Below are 19227 nucleotides of genomic sequence, written 5' to 3' on the forward strand. Positions count from 1 at the left end.
TATCTTCCTGTTGTGTACAACTGGTAGGCTTATGTGACCTTGAAAAATTATTTCACCTCTATGAATCATAATGCCCTAAAGGGGTAAACAATAACAAAATCTAGTTGATGAATTACAGAGAGGTCAAAAGTGAGTGCACGGGAGGAATTTGAGGAAGGAAAGGGAAATTGTGTAATTATATTGTAATTTCCAAAACATAAAACCACTATAATGAAAAATAATTATCCACAGAAATAAGATAGTTCATTAAAGGCACCTGTCAGAAACTTTGATACTGAGTTCAGTTGGTGACTAAATCATCATTACTTTTAACAGATAGTTTCTACTATGGCATAGCACATTTGGTCCATGGGGTGAGAGGAAGGAACGGAGTGCAGTTCCCAATTTGAAGGACTATGCCACCAATTTTTAGACATATGTATCTCTATATAAAGGTATACATACCTTAGCATCTAACTATATAAACCCTCTCTGTAAGTGCTGGTGGCATTACATATCATTGAGTCTCAACTCTGCTGCTGTAATACAGTTATCTGAAAAGCTATTAGAAAACATATTTTCCAATTCTTCTTAAATATTATGAACAAAATTTTGCTCATATAAGAACCACAAATGCACATTTTTAAGATGGTCCTCAAGTGATTTTTAATTTTAAATTGTATGTACCAGTTTTCTAGAGTTGTCACGAAATATTTCCATTGTCTGGGAGAGTTGCAATATCGGAAACATTTTCCTGTACAGTCACAATTTGGAGAACAGTCTGAAATCAAATTGCCAAGCGTCATTCTTCCTCTGGATGATTTTCTACCTCTAGAAACTCTGGGGAGGATTAGTTTCTTCTTCTTTGTAACTTTCAGTGGTTGTTAGCAGTCCTGAGTGATCCTCAGCATGACTGAAATATTTGCCTCTGTACTGTTCCCCTTGTGGAACTGTGTACAAACCTGTCTCTCCCTACAGGATACCAGCTACAGAATCCGGGACAACTTTAATTCAAAACAACTTCATCTTATCTTCATTATCACTCTAAGGCTCATATTTCAAATAAGAACACATTCACACCAAGGAATAATATTTGAATGCATTATTTTTGAGGAGACCATTCAACTCATAATTGAGAATCATTGTTTTATATCTTATGAGAAAAAAACAATGGTCATAGCCACCAACATTTACTAAGCACTTAAAAAGAATCATCTCAATGCACACAATAAGAACACTGTTTCCCCTTGTCCTAGTTGTATAAATAAGAAATTTGAACTGGGAAGAGACTTTAAGACATACCCATTGTAGGTGACTCTAAGATAGGAATTTGAGACTATGGGTTTTACTACTATTACAAAGACCCACAAAGATGGACATAGAAGTTTGTGCCATTTCCCAGCAAGCTATTTTTGTCTTGATAAACCCATGATTTGATTCTGTAGCTATTGGGACTCCTGCTCCAATGTTTAAGCAGAAAACAAAATGAGGTAAGATAAGCCCTTGGACTGGAAGTCTGACTTCTACATATTGTTAAAATATTTTGTTCCAAACAGGTCAAGACCATGATGGGGAAACCCAATAATCAGTTGATCTGAGCTAGTGGAATATCCTTGACTCCAGGCTGACAAATAGGGAAACTGCATAAGACTGAACTAAGACCCCTGAATATAGATGACAATGGTATGGCTTTGGGAAGTATATGGGGTGACAGGCTGTGGGACCAGGATTGAACTCTGATGCCTGAACTGACTTTGTGGAGCCCACTGTCTATAGAGAGATACTTCACACAGCCTAGACACAGTGCGGGGGGTGGGGGGTAGAAGAAGGTGTTGGGTACCTTGGTACTGCCTCAATGAGCTAATGGTACAGACTTAGTTACCTTCCCAGGGGAGGTCTTAACCCTCTCTGAGGAGCCAATGGGGAGTGAGATGGGAAGAAGGGAGAGGGATCGGATTGGGAGGAGGGGAAGGAAGAGGAACTGGGATTGGTACGAAACAAACAAACAAATATTAAGAAATGTTAAAACAAAAAGAAGCAGTTAACTATTGAAAAATAAACAAATGAACAGACAAAAAAAATTAGTCTCCTATGTGTAGAAAGACCAAGGTGCAAATGTTTAGAATACTGGAAAGGTAACAAAGTAGCATCTTGTAACATGAAGGGCCTGCTTGTTGGGTTTTATGTTCTGCCTGGTTCCCACAGCTGTTTAGCCCCCCCCAAAAAAATCACACAGAGATCTCTATAAGTTATAAAGCTGATTGGCCCTTTAGGTCAGGCTTCTTATTAGTTCTTGTAACTTATATTAACCCATTTTTCTGATCTATGTTAGCCAAGTGGCTCGGTACCTTTTTTAGTGGGGCAGATCACATCCTGCTGCTTTGATGATCAGGGCAGGAGTGGGAGGAATCAGCTTCCTCCTTCCCAGAATTCTCCTGTTCTCCTTGCATCATTTCCACTCACTGTTTGGTTTTCCCACCTACACCTCCTGCCTGACCAATCAGCATTCATTTAAAACATGATTGACAGGATACAGACAATTCTCCTGCACCACATCTATCCATAGGACTCAATTTGCCTAGGTTGATATTGAAAAGAGATGTATGATAAATTTCAAATGAAGAGAGTTCTGAGTTGGGCCAGAAGGCAGAATTCAAAGACTTTCTAATATTTAAGTTGCAAGGATTCTCAGAAACCATCTGATGCAATTCCTTCTTTTGACAAAGAGGTGATGTGATTTAGAGAGAAGTCATTTCTAGATTCCCCCTGGTAGACCGAGAGAACAAACATTCTAGAGTCCCTGAGCCTATTTCTACTCTCCACCCATGATGTCATCACACTCAGGCAGCCTCCTACCTACCACACTCAAGGACATCCTCTCATGCCTTCTGCCACTGTATTCATAGGTTGTAAGGCAGGTACTCCTGAGAACCTATTTTTCAAGTTATTGTAGTCTAGAATCTTTAGTTTCCTTGCCCAAACTTGTAGTTTTTAGGATTATGAGCCCTATCTAGCTGATTTATAAAGTACATTTTAACTATTTAACCATACTGGTTTTCTTTTTCAATGCTCATTTAATCATTTCCTTTTTCCTTGTATAAGCAAAGAAGAGTATGCTCACCACTGGTCCTATCCCTAGGAGTGACTCTGGCAAGGATGGAGACCTCTGTAAAGGCCACAGGATAAAGGAGACAAAATTTGATTTGTTTCACTTATTTAACTTTTAGAGGATCCATAATGAAACGCTGTCAGCAGATGTGGTGTACCTTCAGGCAAGAAGACATGCGACAAGACCTTGAGCTATGGCTATGGGAGTTGATTGGCAGACTCTGCCACCATAAAGCACCTGGGAAATTAGGTAAAATTAAAAGCAAATATTAACAAAAACAAAAGTAAAAACCTACTGATTTCAGCAATCTGGAAATTGGCTAAAGTCAGAGAGCAATCTGAGGAGCACATGTGCTTAAAATCCTGATACATTGTAGGTCTGGCAGGCTTCTCTGCTGTAGAGCCTTTCTAGGATGGAACCAGTGACAAGGATCAGCAGCTTTGCTGCCCCAGTGGAAACAAAAATGAGCAGATTTGAAGAGGTGGCCAGGCTTGGCAATACGTTTGGTAAACATGAGGGATGTTCGGCAAACATGCTTAATCAAGCTGCCACTTGCAGTATGGCTACTGTAGGTGTATTCTTGGCTGAGACAGCATTAACTCTGCTAGAGGCTAGACAATACCTAGTGCAGTTACCTATCTACACTAAACCACTGGTGGAGGATGGAAGACTCCGTCCCTGAAGGTGTTTGACCATTTGCTAGAAACTAAGTTGGGAGGTTCTAAAAGTGATTCCTAGGAAGCAAGACAAAAGATTTGGGATATAGCAGAGGGTGGGATGAATGAGAAGAGAGAAGGAAAGAGAGAGGGAGGGAAAGAAGAAATGGAGGAGAAAGGAAGGGAATGAATAGAGTTATCAGTCTATGCATCTTAAGAGAAACAGATTTCACGGTGGTTGAAGAAAATTAAGTAATAACACAAAGGAAAACATCAATAACAACCTTTGAAGATGGAACAGAGAATCAAAGTGAAGACCTGATCTATTAGTTTGAATCTCTCACTTTCAACCAAAATTTGTGAGACATACAAAGAATCAAGAGAGTATATATCATACTTAGGTGAAAGTATATGTCAACATAGTTCATGGAGCCTGATCCCACATATAGAGCATACTTGACTTAGTAGACAAACACTCCAAAAGTAGCTTCCACATTCAAATAACTAAATGAAGCTACAGTTAAAACAATTAAATGAGAGCATGACAATAAAGTGAGCTATAGCTTTCAATTTTCAATAATAGAAATTATTTTAAAATAGCAAAATGTAAGCTCTGGGTTTAAAAAAATTACAGCAATTGAGATAATTCGAAGAATTCAATAGAAGAATCAGTAGAGGAATTCAGTCTACAGACAGGTCAGTGAAGGCAAAAAAAAAAAAAAACAAAAAAAACCAACAAAACTTGTTCAATCTAGAGGACAGAAGAATGAGAAGAGCTTCAGAAAACTGTAAGACACTATTCAAATGTACTAAGTGGCACCTGATAAGAGCCTCAAGAGAAAAGGACAAAGAGTTAAGATCAGAAGAACATTTTATTAAATAGTGAGAAATTTTTCACAAGTTGGTGAAAACCGTTATTGTGCATATCTTGAGTACCAAGTGACTGCTAAGTAGAGGAATACAAAGAAAAGCACGTATAGACAGATCATGGTCAAACTGGTAGAAGCCAAAGCCAAACAGCAATGTTGCACAACTCTAAGATGGTCTCACAATCTTTGATTCATATGCATATGAAGACACATCCAGAAGCTATGTCTTTTTCGTGGACAGAAATTTAGGTTTCATTTTCATGGAGACCTGAGAGCTGAGTGGGACCATATCTTTCTTGAACAGACACCTTATGTTCATTTGCATGTGGTGTTGGTCTGTGACTATGAAATGTAGCACTAATATTGGAGAGAACAGGTAATAACCAAATCCACATAGCTTGGCCACATGTGAACAGTTAGTTGCTCTCATCTGATAAGAATATTTAGGATAAACTTCCTGGCTACAAGCAAAATGTCCTTTGCTTCTATGCAGAGCAGTCATTCTTACCCTCCTCTCCTGCCCACCATAACGGAATGTTTACACCTGCAGTGTTCAAAAATCAAATAACTAATAAATTGACTAATAACTAGCTTAATGAAAACTGGATGCTTATCCTAATTTCTCTACCCCCAAATCCCATGATTGCTCATTCTCTCTCCCCTGCATACCAAGCCAAGCTGAATCTCTTATTCTGGAATTATTAAAAACAACATTGAGAACTAAATGCTTAAAGCAAGGCCTGTTGTGGAATAATTAACTGCAAATTCAACACTCTTCCCTCTCTACCATCCCCCTAATAGCCTGAAGCAAAAGTTATCTGCTTTCATTGTGAATTTGCAGCCCATATAGTGATCTCTGGGAAAGGATCAAGTTGCATATTACCTTGTCCACCAATATCTCATCAGCAATTGATGTATGTGAAATAGGTCAGAAACTGGGCAACTGGAGACAACAGTAGAATTTCCTGCTCTAATCTTCTTATTCCCCTTATCCTCCAAGGATTTTACCTCAGCAGGATTCTGAGAAGGCCTCCTGATGCTGGTAAAACTCTTTAGAGGCAGAAAAAAAAAATGGTAAGCTTAAGACCAAATTCCCAGCTAGCAGGAGAAAGTAAAGGGTCTAATTTCTATCAGTGGCATCGCATTGCTCTTACTGAACTCATGAGTCACTTAAGGTCAAGGGGTGGGTCTTAGTTTTTTATTTTAACTTTATTTATTTATTTATTTTACATCCTAACACCTGTTCTTTTCAGTCCTGGTTGTTAGTAAGTTCAGTCTCTATGAGCTCCTATGAACCCAGGTTAGTTGATTCTGTGGGGTTTCTTGCGATGTCCTTGACTCCTTTGACTCTTACAATCCTTTTGCCCTCTCTTTAGCAGATTTCAGCGTTTACTCTAATGTTTGGCTCTGTGGACACCAACCTAGCCACATAACCTTTGACCTACAGTCTTTCCTGACTATGGGATGTGCTAGGGTAAGAGTGGTACAGAGATTTGTTAGTGGCCAACCAATGACTGGTCCAGTCTGAGACTCAGGTCATGAGAGTGAGACCACCCCTGACACTGCTTGGAGTACCATGACCCAAGGACTTAATGGCCTAGGTACTTAGAATAGAATTAAACATAAAATTGGAGTAAAAAAGAATGTCAATGTATCAATGCCTAATGATATTCTGCTATACTCATAGGTTAGTTATTAGCCTGAATGTCATCAGAGAGGCTTTATCTAGCAATGGACAGAAACAGATGCAAGGAGATGGGTTTTATTTAATGTGTTCCTTTGAATAATTACATATAGTAGGTATTCAATGTTAAAACATAATTTGCAGAATATCTGTTGAAGGAAACTGTAATTGGGCCTGTGTTTAAACTAATGAATGGGCCTCTGGGTAGCATTGGATGGGGCATGTAACTCTCTAGGGAATGCATTTCTTCAGCCTTACTGGATGCTGGAGATTCTTTATTATCAAAGTCGGTGTCATTTCTTTCATCTTTTGGCAAATACACCTAGAATGTTTCTCAGACCATTAACACATATTGACTCATTTTTATTTTACATATCTGAGTGTTTACCTGCATGCATATATGTATACCACTTGTGTGCCTGGGGTCCAAAGGGGCCAGTTTTATATACAATATCTGGAGTTACAGATAGTTGTTAACTGCCATGTGGATGCTTGGGAGCAAACCTGTGTCCTTTGCTAAAGTACCAAGTGCTCTTGCTCTCCAGCTTTCATTTCTTTCTTTTTAATTACACTGTATTCCTAAATGCACTGTGCAAAGAGTAGCATTTTAAATAAACATACTAATAACTCTTTTCAATTTGCCAAACAAGCTGAATACCATTTTCACAAGTACTTAATTCACTATGAAATGAATTGTTAAGAGTTTTAATCTTTTGCCTATTCCTGTTTTCTTTTCTACTTAACCTTTCCGCTCTCATTCACTCCTTATCCACAGGAAGACAAGGGGATGGACAGAGAATATTTATGTCAATCAATCTTTTTTTTATACACAATATATTGTTTATATCCACCTCTGGGTAGAAAAAATGCTAGCTTTTTCTATCAACTGATGTAGGATTCCCCTCTGTATGTTGTGATTACCATTAATGAATAAAGAAAACTGGCTTGGCCTGATAAGGTAGAACAGAGCTAGATGGGGAAAACTAAACTGAATACTGAGAGAAAGAAGGAGGAGATAGAGAGAAACCATGTAGCCCTGCCATAGCCAGACAGAGGAACTTTACCCAGTAAGCCACAGCCACATGGTGATACACAGATTACTAGAAATGGGTTAAATTAATGTGTCAGAGCTAGTCGATAAGAATTTAGAGCTATAGGCCAATCAGTGATTTGATTAATACACTTTCTGTGTGATTATTTTGGGGCTGATCTGCTGAGCAGTCAGGAAAAAACAAGAGGCCTTCCTTCAACAACTTAGCAGAGCATGGCCAACTAAAATCCACTTAAAATGTCAGAGAGTTTGGGAAGGAATCCTGGACACACACAAAAAAAGCAGAGTTAAACATGGTTTGATAGCAGCATTTTTTGGGTGGGCTCTGTTTGCTAAAAGCATGCAGAGGCATGGTTCCTTTATTCAGTGGCTGCAGAAAAAAAGCCACACTGTTTTGAAAACTGTGGCTTCCTAGGCCGTGCTGCCAGCATGAACTGTGACTCTTTCAGGAGACAGAACACTTAAATGGGTTTGTAAGCAGCCTGTTACAAACTGCTTAATGGCTTGACATAGACCGGTTGATACTTGGAACTGGGTTGGTGTGCACAGTTCAAAGGCAGTGAATGGACCTTCTCCATCATGTTGGGCTGGGCAGGGCAAACAGGCAATGCCATATTACCCCTAGCAATGACACTGTTTAAGTTCATAAGAAGGGCTTAGAATTTTAAGAAGCAGTCCTGGTTAGAAAAGAACTTCAGATATACAATAGGACAGATTCAGACACAAAAGACCTCTAAATGAAACACAATTTGATTAAAAAATGTACATAGGCTTGGGAGAGAGAAGAAAAAGAATACAGACATTTATAAAAAGAAAAAATAAAGTCTTTAAAGAGACAGAGTACAGACAGTCATAGATTAAAAGAATAAAGATAATAAAACAAGCCACGTAAAGATGGAAAATTCACAGAGATTCTGGATTATGTATATTATTGTGTTTTCTTTGAATTTTTTTGACTGTGAATGGGCTAAGTACAAAGAGACATTTTATTTTATGGACTGCTAAGCTAAACCAATATAAAAATCTTAAAGGTATCTTGATTTCAATATATGGATCTAAGGATATGTTGCTTTGGAAAAAAGGTACTTCTCTTGTTTCCCCAGAGGATGAGAACCTGTGGAATCCTTCTAGACTAATGTGATTTGATGCAATAAGACCCCCTAAAAGGTCACCTTGAACACCTCTCAATAAATTGCTTCACCCAATAAACAGCAGGAAGCAGTTTAGAGAGAACTACATCCATATTCCCAAATATTGTTTATAAATGTTTGTTTACATTTAAAGGGGATATACTATAAGAGATTTGCATTGCTATGGATCTTGGTTTATGGATTCAAATTTATGGTCAATTTTATTATTATAGTTATATTACAGCTATTGATTAAGGTATTGTAATTGTGCAGCTCATTTAAAAATGTAATGTGTAATTAAGAAGTATATGTTAATAGATAATCATCTACAATAGTCAAGCTTGGAGTCATATTACTTAAATTTTCTAGATGTACAGAGATGTATTTCAGATGGGTAGGTATTCTTTAAACCTTTCAAAGACTACAGAATATGGCATTTAAAATGTTTAAGAACTATATGATTTTCTTCATGTTCACCTTCTTATTTAGCTTCTCTAGGATCATGAATTATAGGCTCAAAGACCAGACCTTTAACTATGGCTAGAATCCACTTATGAATGAGTACATACCATATTCCTCTTTTTGGGTCTGGGTTACCTCATTCAGTAAAGCATTTTCTATTTCCATCCATTTGCATGCAAAATTCAAGATGTCATTGTTTTTTACCGCTGAGTAAAACTCTAATGTGTATATGTTCCACACCTTTTTTAACTATTCTTCTATTGAGGGGCACCTAGGTTGTTTCCATGTTCTGGCTATTACAAATAGTGCAGCTATGAACATAATTGAACAAATGCTTTTGTAGCAAGATATGGCATCTCTTGGGTATATTCCCAAGAGTGGAATTACTGGGTCCTGAGGGAGGTTGACTCCCAGTTTCCTGATTTCCACAGTGGCTGCACATGTTTGCATTCCCACCAACAATGGATGAGTGTTCCCCTCACTCCACATCCTCTCCAGCATAGGCTATCATTTGTGTTTTTGAGTTGGCTATATAGTTATCCTCTTGAATATTGGAAGTAGACAAGATTGCCAGGCAAACTAGGGTGCATGGGGGGTGGGGGGCGGTGGAAGTAAGGGGAGATGGTTAGAGAGAAGGGAGAGGGGGAGGATTGGGGATGGCTTGGGGAAATGGGATGGGGGGAGGAAGGATGGATATGGGACTAGGGAAGTATATATCTCAACTAAGGGAGCCATTTTAGGGTTTGCAAGAGTCTTGATTCTGGAGGGGTTCCCAGGTCCAAGGAGAGGTCCCCAGATTGTTCCCTGGGCAGCAGAGAAGAGCGTGCCTGAACTGGCCTTGGCCCATAACCATACTGATGAATATTTTGTATATCACCATAGAACCTTCATCTGGTGATGGATGGAGATAGAGTCAGAGACACACATTGGAACACTGCACTTAACTCCCTAGGTCCAAATGAGAAGCAGATGGAGGGAAAACGTGAGCAAGAAAGGCAGGACTAGAGGGAACCCTCATCTGACGATAGATGGAGATAGAGACGGAGACCCACATTGGAGCACTGGACAGAGTCCCCAAGGTCCAGATGAGGAGCAGAAGGAGAGAGAACATGAAAAAGGAAATCAGGACTGTGTCGGGGGCGTTCACCCTCTGATACAAGGGGACTGATCAAATGGGAGCTCACCAAGGCCAGCTGGACTGGGACTGAACGAGCATGTGATCAAACCCGAGTCTCTAAATGTGACTGACATGGGAGCTGACTGAGAAGCCATTGACAATGGCCCTGGGTCTTGTTTTGTCTGCATGTACTGGATTTCTGGGATCCTAGTCTGTTTGGATGCTCACCTTCCTAGACCTGGAGGGAGAGGGGAGGAACTTGAGCTTCCCGCAGGGCAGGAAACCCTGACTGCTCTTGGGAATGGTGAGGGAGGAGGAGAGGGAGTGGGGTGGAGGAGAGGGAGTAGGGGGAATGGGAGGGTTTGGGGAGGAGGGGAGGAAGTGGAAATTTTTATAAACAAATAAATAAATTAATAATAATTAAAAAAATGTTTAAGAACTTAGGGCTTTTCATGACAGTGAGACATCTGCTCCTGGGAGCACCAAGCTACTTCAAGAGGAATATGAGCACCGAAGAGGCTCCTCATGGAGTCTGTTACCAATTTCGGCAAGAAACTGCTCTTGCTTGGACTTCTTGGTGAACTGGACATGCAGGACCCACAGACAAATGACTGCTGAACTTTCTTAAAGGTGATACTGTCTTTCAGGGTTCCTGCTTCATGAAAGAGTTTGCCAGACATTCTGCAGGACACAGAAGAAAGTTGCTGACAACCTGCTAATACAGGCAGAATTGCCTTTGAAATTTCCTGCTTCTTGGAAAAGTCTGCCAGATGTTATGGGCCTATAGGCTGAAGATGGATGTCCCAATATTACAGAAGAACTTTGGGTGACTGTCCAGGCAACGAGATGTCTCTGTCAATTCTAGAGTTTTGGAAGTTGCTTACAATGTACTTCCTGTTTACTTAGGTAATATTATATCCTTCTGTGGTCTTTGATGGACTTGAAGAATTTATAGCTATGGTTATAGTTTTCCTTAGTTATGATAAAATATAAAATAGATATAAATATTGTAACTGCAATTCTTGCGTGATATATGTAATTTTACTATGTTAAAGTTTCTTGCTTGATACCTATTTTGTTATATGTAATTTTACTATGCTAAAGTTAAAACCTTCCTTTTTACATAAACAGAAAAGGAAAGATGATGTGGAATTCCCCTCTGTATGCTGTGATTACCCTTAATGAATAAAGAAAACTGGGTTGGTCAGATAGGGTAGAACAGAGCTAGGTGGGGAAAAACTAAACTGAATGCTGGGAGAAAGAAGGAGAAGTTAGAGCGAAGTCATGTAGCCCTGCCAGAGCCAGACAGAACTTTACCTGGTAAGCCACAGCCATGTGGTTATACACAGATTGCTAGAAATGGGTTAAATTAATAAGAGCTAGTCAATAACAAGTTAAAGCTAATAGGCCGAACAGTAATTTGATTAATACAGTTTCTGTGTGATTATTTTGGGACTGATCTGCTGAACAGCCGGGAACACAGAGTTACATGTAAGTGAAATACTCATACACATAAAAACAATAAATTAAAAAAATGATTTGTATGTGTAGTATGATTTACAATGCCCAACTCTAATCTCTTAAGCTTGGTTCTACTTTGGAATTAGAGGGGCTTGAAAACCATAGACATTAAGTATTACTCTCAAAATTATGATTAAACTGATATGAGCAACTAACAAAATTTCCTAGGTGAATTTAGGAGGCAAGAAGTTTAAGAATTCCTGTCTGATATGCGTTACATGTTCATGGGTGTATCTGCAGGTCTGCTGAAGTAAATATGGGCACATGTTTCATGTACCCATTGCTCTTTGTAAAACCAGGAGATCAGAACATAGATTTTAGCATGTCTGTTTTGCAAGTGGAGAGAATCCAGGACTGGCAAGTTATTCAGAAGGATTATTTGAACTACAAACATTGTTTCTTCTCTCTGCCTGCATCATACCTTATGTTGTAGTGGAGCACAGATGGCTGTTATCATAGAGTAAGCTTTACTTATGCATTCCTAAACCTATTTACCAAAAGTCATTTTTTCTATCACTTGCTTTTCCTGGCTACAAAACCAGGTTATTCTTGTCCAGTTCATCACATTTTATGTGTGCTGCATCTGTCTGTTAAAACCAGAGTGGTGGCTGTTTGGCGCTCTATCCAAATACACGGAAGCTGTGGAACTCCCTTTTAAGAGAGCCCACAGTGAAGGTAGAAGCCAAACCTGGGTCTTTAATATACTCCCATGATGCTTTCATATGAGTCACATATTCTTTGAGAAGAACAAACAAGGCCCTTAGTTTAACTTGCATATGAGTTTGTGTGTGTGTACACTTGTGTATATGTAGTGCGTGAGTGTAAGGCTGGATATGGCAGCTAATTCCCATAATCTTTATACTACAGAGGTTGAGGCAGGATTTTTGTCAGGTGAGCCTGGGCTACGAAATAAAACTCAGTCCCAAGAAGCCAACTATGTATATAAACATGATACATAAGGATGTATATGACATTTTATAATGGATATGATTTTATAATTACTATGTTTTTCCTGGTTGAGTTGACCCTGCCACCATTTCAGGATTCTAATTGTGATTAATCATGTTCTTTATCTTATGACACAATTTATCTTCCAGCTGAGCTTTCTTTTAGTCAGTACTTATCTAGTATACCTGTTTCCACCAGTTTTCTTTTAAGCGTTGCTTTATATTTTAAAAGTGTTTAATATCATAGTCAGGCTAAAATGTCTTTTAATTGACAAAAATAAATTTTAATTATCATTGCTAATATATTTTAACTGATTTTGGATAGAGATTGGGAAAAGGTCTCCCTATGTGGTCCAGACTGACCTTGAACTCACCATCTTCCTGCTTTAGCTTCAGCCTTGTTGGAATTGCAGGTGTGTACGACAGGACCATGACTTCTATCCCTTTTTGTGCCTTTCTCCCCTGCTTTCTCTTTGCTATTCACACTAATTTAATCGTTCTCAGTGACAGGCTGTCATATCATGTCATTCTAGGCATTTCGTATCCAGGATCTGAGGCACTTCTTGGCATAATTCTAGAGCACAATTATCATTCTCATTTATAGTCAAGAAACACAGGTACAAGGGCTCTGAGTGTCTCAGATTTCCAGAGACCAGAGTTGAGTCTATATGCATTTGCAAAGCATCACACTTTCTTATTGAATACACCTTACACTTTAATTTCTACACTATGACAATTAAGCACCATACTCATTTCTAGCCTGAGACTCTATCTGAGGCTTAAAAATGTAGATTGTTCAAGTGCCATACTTTTCTTCTGCAAACAAATCTCCAGGTTCTCATTCAAGTATGTGTGACTCCATTGAAAGAATCAACAAGAGCCCCTAGCTTTAAACTTTGTTTGAAATAAAATAGCATGTCCAATTGTATGAATAGATCATTGACTCCCTACTTTTAAAGGGAAAGACTAGGTGATATCTAACCAGAGTTGGCATTATTACAAGTCTAGGAGAGATTTTTGTCTCAAGGATGCTCTGATTAGCACCTATCAAACTTCTTCCTCTTAACAAGGAGATAGGAAATCACTGATTTAATATTCCTTCTTCAAAATGCAATTAATCACAGTAATGATTGCATGGAGGAGCAGAAGTCTACAACAGAGAAGCAAGACACAGCAGGAATTAAGCACAGTGGTGCCTGGCAGATGAGGGGATGGAGATAAATTCTCAGACTTCACTGAAACTTGAACCAGGCAGAATTGGCTATGCTATACCACTTACTTTGGGTGGCCAGGGGCAAGTCTAACATCTACCGTATGGCAAAGACTCAGTAAATTGGTGTGAATGGTGCCTTTGGTGTAGTTCCTTCTACACAGTAATAAGCTCTCCACAATGGTATATTGGTTTGTCATTAGAGAATTATCCAGGAAGAAGGGTGTATACGTGAGGGTAATATCCTGAACAGTTCAGTCTAGACTAAGGTCTATATTGGTGCTGCCCATTTCTTCCCTGCTATTTGAAATGGGAGTGCTGTGAGAGCAGCTCCAGGAGGGCTACATGGATCTCCCAAGATGCTGCCTACAGCTTAGCATGCTCCCCCAGACCAGGTGTTACGGGCACTACAGCTTTTGCAGGTATTTAGCAAAACCAAAACTGACAGCAGGAGATTGTGGGCCTGACATATGATAAACACCCTTTGCAATTTAGCAGTTTAACACAGGGAGTGAGCTAGCAAGATGAGTTAATTGCCAAGCTATCAACCCCGCACTCTAAATACCGGCAGCTGAGAATTGTCTAAGAAATCCTGGGATTCTGAGGCAGAGGGAAGATCTAAGGCAGTAAGAGGCAAGTCAGTGGAGGAGCCCAGTGAGGGAAATACTTGGCAATATTACAAGCTATATGAACCAAATCTTGACAATGCGTGTGACCAGCCAGAAGTAGACAAAACCACCCAACAGTTTGGAATGAGCAAGAGCCCATGAGGGAAATGAAGGTGAGGAACAAGGTAGGGTCTGAGAAGAAGATTGAAGAGCATGGCGTTCATTAGTGAGAGAACCAAGACTCTGAGTCTGAAATCAATGTTCTTTCAACTATACAACCTTATTATCTGGGCTTTTACTCTTAACATGTTCTGCATGGGATTCTTAATAGCCAGTACCATGTTGACTGACATTCTTGTTTAGAACAATCAGTAGTTCTAGTGACTCAGATAAATCATTTAATCTTTCTGCCCCTGGGGTTCCTTTTCTATAAAGTAGGTAAACAGCAGTGTCTATTCCAAATGACAATTATGACAATTAGAGGAAACAATGCATGTAAGGTTTGTGAAACGTAATGAAGTATCAATAAATCTCATTAGATGATACTATGATTGTCATAGGTTCTAGATGTTGATTTTGGCTTGATTGGAGAGGGCATGGCAATATGATTTTAGAAAACATTGTGGGAATGGAACAAGAGAGGAAAAAAAGAGTTCTGGGAAAGTGTTATAGGATTTGGTTGTAGTTTCAGTTATTAATTAATTAATATGCTAAAACAGACAGTATACTTAAGACATCTGATCCTTATTTTATTTCTGAAAGGAAAGAAGATGCTCATCATAGGTTGTTATGAGGTTAAGTCAGAAAGAGTGTGAAGTGTTTTATAAAATTCTTGTTAACATATGCACAGATCTACATTACACACATGTACACACACGTGCACACACACACACACACACACACACATTTTCACTATAGGCTTTATATTTAAAGCTACTTTATTCCATAGTGATTTTGAGCAGAATGTAAAGGTATTTCCCATAGATTTTTCTGTTCCCAAATTAAAGTAGCTTCTCGCACAATGAGGATTTCAACCACCATCCAATCTTTGTTACAGATGTACCGGCATGGGCACATAGTATTGGCCCAAAGCATATGTGTACACTAAGGTTCATCCAATGTTGCACAATCTAGGTGTTTAAACAACTATAAGGACTTCCATCTAACATCATAGTGTCAGATAGAATGGTTGCACTGCCATAAAATCTCCTATTCTTTGCCTATCCATTTTTCTGACTACAACCCTTGACCTTTGATCATTTCCTGCTTCTCTAGTTTTGCCCTTCCCAGAACACCACACAATCATCTAGAATATAGTTATTTTAGACTTGCTATTATGGCTTTAAAAATGCACCTAAGATTTCTCTATCTTTAAACTCAGCATATTTTCCCAGTTGATCCAACAAACCCAGAATTCATGGCATTTGTCTAAAGAATTTGAAAATGTATGCCCATGGATATTTATAGTAATATCATTATAATCACTGAAAGATAAGTGTATTGGTAAATTCCTCAGCAGGTAAAGGGATGCACCATGGTGTATGTAGCCAACAGAATCTTATCTAGTGCAAAGAAGAATTAGGCTGTCAAAATACAGAAAGGGCATAGGTGGAATTTTTATCTCTTTTTACACCAAAACTTTTCCTATCTTCCTTACTTTCATTTATTTCTTTGCTCTATTACCAAGTCCTCTGGGTTCCACCTTCAAAATACACTTCAAATCCCATTAGCTGCCCACCTCTACCACCACCATCGAATCCAAGCCATTGTCATTTTTCACATGGGCACATTTAATACCTACCTAATCCATCTCCTTATGTTCATGCTTTCCTAAACCATTCTTTACAGAGCAAATTGCTACTTCTGAACTTAAAAATCTGTCAATGGATAAAATACAAGCCTTAGCATGATAAGACTCTATAACCTTGTCCTGAATCCCCAGATAACTTCACTTATCAACATACCCTTTCTCATCCAAGCTTCCATGCTCTCAAGTGCTTTATAAAAAGAAAAAAATTATTTCTCACCTCTGATTATTCTGTACAGTGTTTCTTTTTCTGAGATGATCTTGTCTGATTTTGTGCTAGAATAATTACTCCTTATTTTTTAGGTTTCACATTGGTTATACTTCTGAGAGTGTTTTCCTGACCTTGGAATTGAGATCAAAATTTTTCTGATCTTTAACTTAGTGCTTATCATTCATAGCATTTGACTTTTACCATCATGTTCCCAGACTAGTGAGATGGCTCAGCAGGTAAAGGCACTAGCTGTGAAAGCCTGGTGACCTGAGACTAATCCCCAGAACCCATATCAAGGTGGAAGGAGAGAGCCAACTCCACAAAGGTATCCCCTGACCTCCTCCACACATGCACCATGCTAGGAGTAGTATGTGTGCCTCTGACATACAGTTTACATGCACACAACAATCAACATTAAAAATCATGTAGTCACTAAAATATTGTCATTCTCTCACTTGGTAAAAGATTTCATAGGAGTGGAGGCCATATAATACTATGTTTTGCTGTATTTTGTCAACCTATCACAGTGCCTGTGTTTACTAAATAAACACATAATTTTGAGGATTTTTTTCAAGATGGAAGACCTAGAAAAGTAATGAAGGACATTATGACAAAAACTTCTCATATTAAATTTTGTGGTGATTTGAATGAGAATGGCCCCCATAGGCTCATGCATTTGGTCTGCAGTTAGTGGAATTATTTGGAAAGTATTATGAGACATGTTCTTGCTGGAAAAGGTGTGTCACTGGGGATAAGTTTGGGGATTTAAAAGCCCCCCATAGTTCTAATTAGCTTGCTCTCTCTCTGCCTCATGTTTGTGCGACAGATGTAAATTCTCAGTATCATGCCTGTCTGCTTGCAGTCATGGTACCGGCCATAATGTCCTCAAATTCTACATTTCTCTGTAACTGTAAACTTCCAATTAAATCTTTTTTTGCAAGTTACCTTGGTCATTGTATCCCTTAACAGTATAAGAATGCCAAACAAGATAAATTTATTGAAAAATTCTGTTTCCAATAAGACAAAACTATGTAATAAGAAAGCATATCTTTTGTGAAACACGCAACCATAATTGAGACAATATTTAGACTTTTCAGTCCAGATATTGGAGAAGTATGGGAACCACAAAGGGATAAATGGACTAATATTCTCAAGGAAACAGACCTTCACAGTTGAAACAATGTAAATATCTTTCATACTCCCTACATGGAGACACTTTCCAAGTCATAATCAAGCCATTTGGCTAGTGTGATACTGTTATTTCTGGGAGAAAGAGGCATTGATGGAACATCTAATATTCATGCTGCTATGACATTCTAAAATCTAGAAGATTTTCTCTTGCAATGTTGATTTTTCCAACATGGTACTTGTAACAAACAGGCTAAAGTGACATGGGAGGCATGGGCACTGGGCAAAAAAAAAAGATAACAAAACTTTATATAGTTTTTGAGAGTACTTAGAAAAAATGTTCCACTCCTGAGAAGCACAGTTATGTGCAGCGAGTGACATTTTGATCAATATGAATGGTTCCATGCTTATTTTAGTTTGTATAAATTACTTGCTTTGTTTTTATAATGTTAAAATTATATAATGATATATTTCTTGCAATATAGTCCCACAATTACACAACACATAGTTTTTTTTCTTGAAAAGATTACAAAACTTGCTTTACTCCTGAGACTCTGAAACCGGAGACTGAATCAGACTAAATAGGCTTGAAGTGACCAGACTGAAGAAAGGGGACACATGGTTTCAAAGAACCTTTTATAAACTTAGTCTCTATAACTGCTTTCAAATGGCATGCAATGAAAAATTAGTAGACACACGAAGAGCCAAGAAGTCATACCATGTAATCAAGGGAAGGAGAAGACATGCAGATAAAGTGCAGTGAAGAAAAAAGGGCAATGATTCAATTGCTAGAATTTCAGTGTGTAAAACAGAGGCTGGGCAACCCAGATGCCAGAGCAAAGCTTTCAATGGGATTTGACAAAAAGGCAGTTGAATAGAATTTCAGAACATTCCCAGCATAGGACATTTAACAAATGTAATATAATACCATCATTTCTGAGTCTGTTTCTGCCCTGGAAGTTAGCAGCAATCCGGTCTCTGAAGCTGAAATTTTGTTTAGATGTACCTGTTAAAAATGCATGATGTGGGCTCATGCAGGGTGTTTCAAGCAGCACAATGGAAAATGGAGGTTAGAAGGGTCTACTAAACGTGTAATAGAAAACACGTGTTGTCATGGCAAACAATGACTGGGAATAAGCGGAACATGTTTCTCTTTTTTATCTCTTACCTGAATGTATGTAAGAGTCGTTTCTCATTTGGCAAAAGCAAAGAACAAAAAAACAAAAAAATAAAAAACACCAGTGAACTATGAAAAATTGATTTCTCCCTGACAGGACATTTGACAAACATGGTGCAAATATGTGTAAGCAAGAAGAAAAAATAAAGACTTTGGTTTTGTTCTAGTCACAATAAGGGAGGCCATGTAGAAGTGAGACACAGCCTGCCTGATGTGGCCTTTCAAAGTTGGCTGTTTCTATCCTAGGGCAATTCGAGTCATGCAAGTAGAAGGCTGCTCTTGACTATGTACCTACTGTGATAGACACACACACACACATACATGCACACCACATACACAAATACACACCACACCACACATACATACCACATACATCACATACAATGCCTGTCTTCTTATTGAACCTCAAAGAGATTTTGCATTTTGCCCAAACTCAAGAGTATATAGCTAGGTGAACCTGTATACAAATCCATGATTTTGAAATTGAAACCCCATCTTTATTTTCTATCAAAGGTTTTCTGTTACTCCCAGTGGTTGATGGGAGAAGTAAAGAACCAGGTC

Source organism: Myodes glareolus, chromosome 9, assembly GCF_982192425.1.
Source record: "Myodes glareolus chromosome 9, mMyoGla1.1, whole genome shotgun sequence".
Taxonomy (NCBI): Eukaryota; Metazoa; Chordata; class Mammalia; order Rodentia; family Cricetidae; genus Myodes; species Myodes glareolus.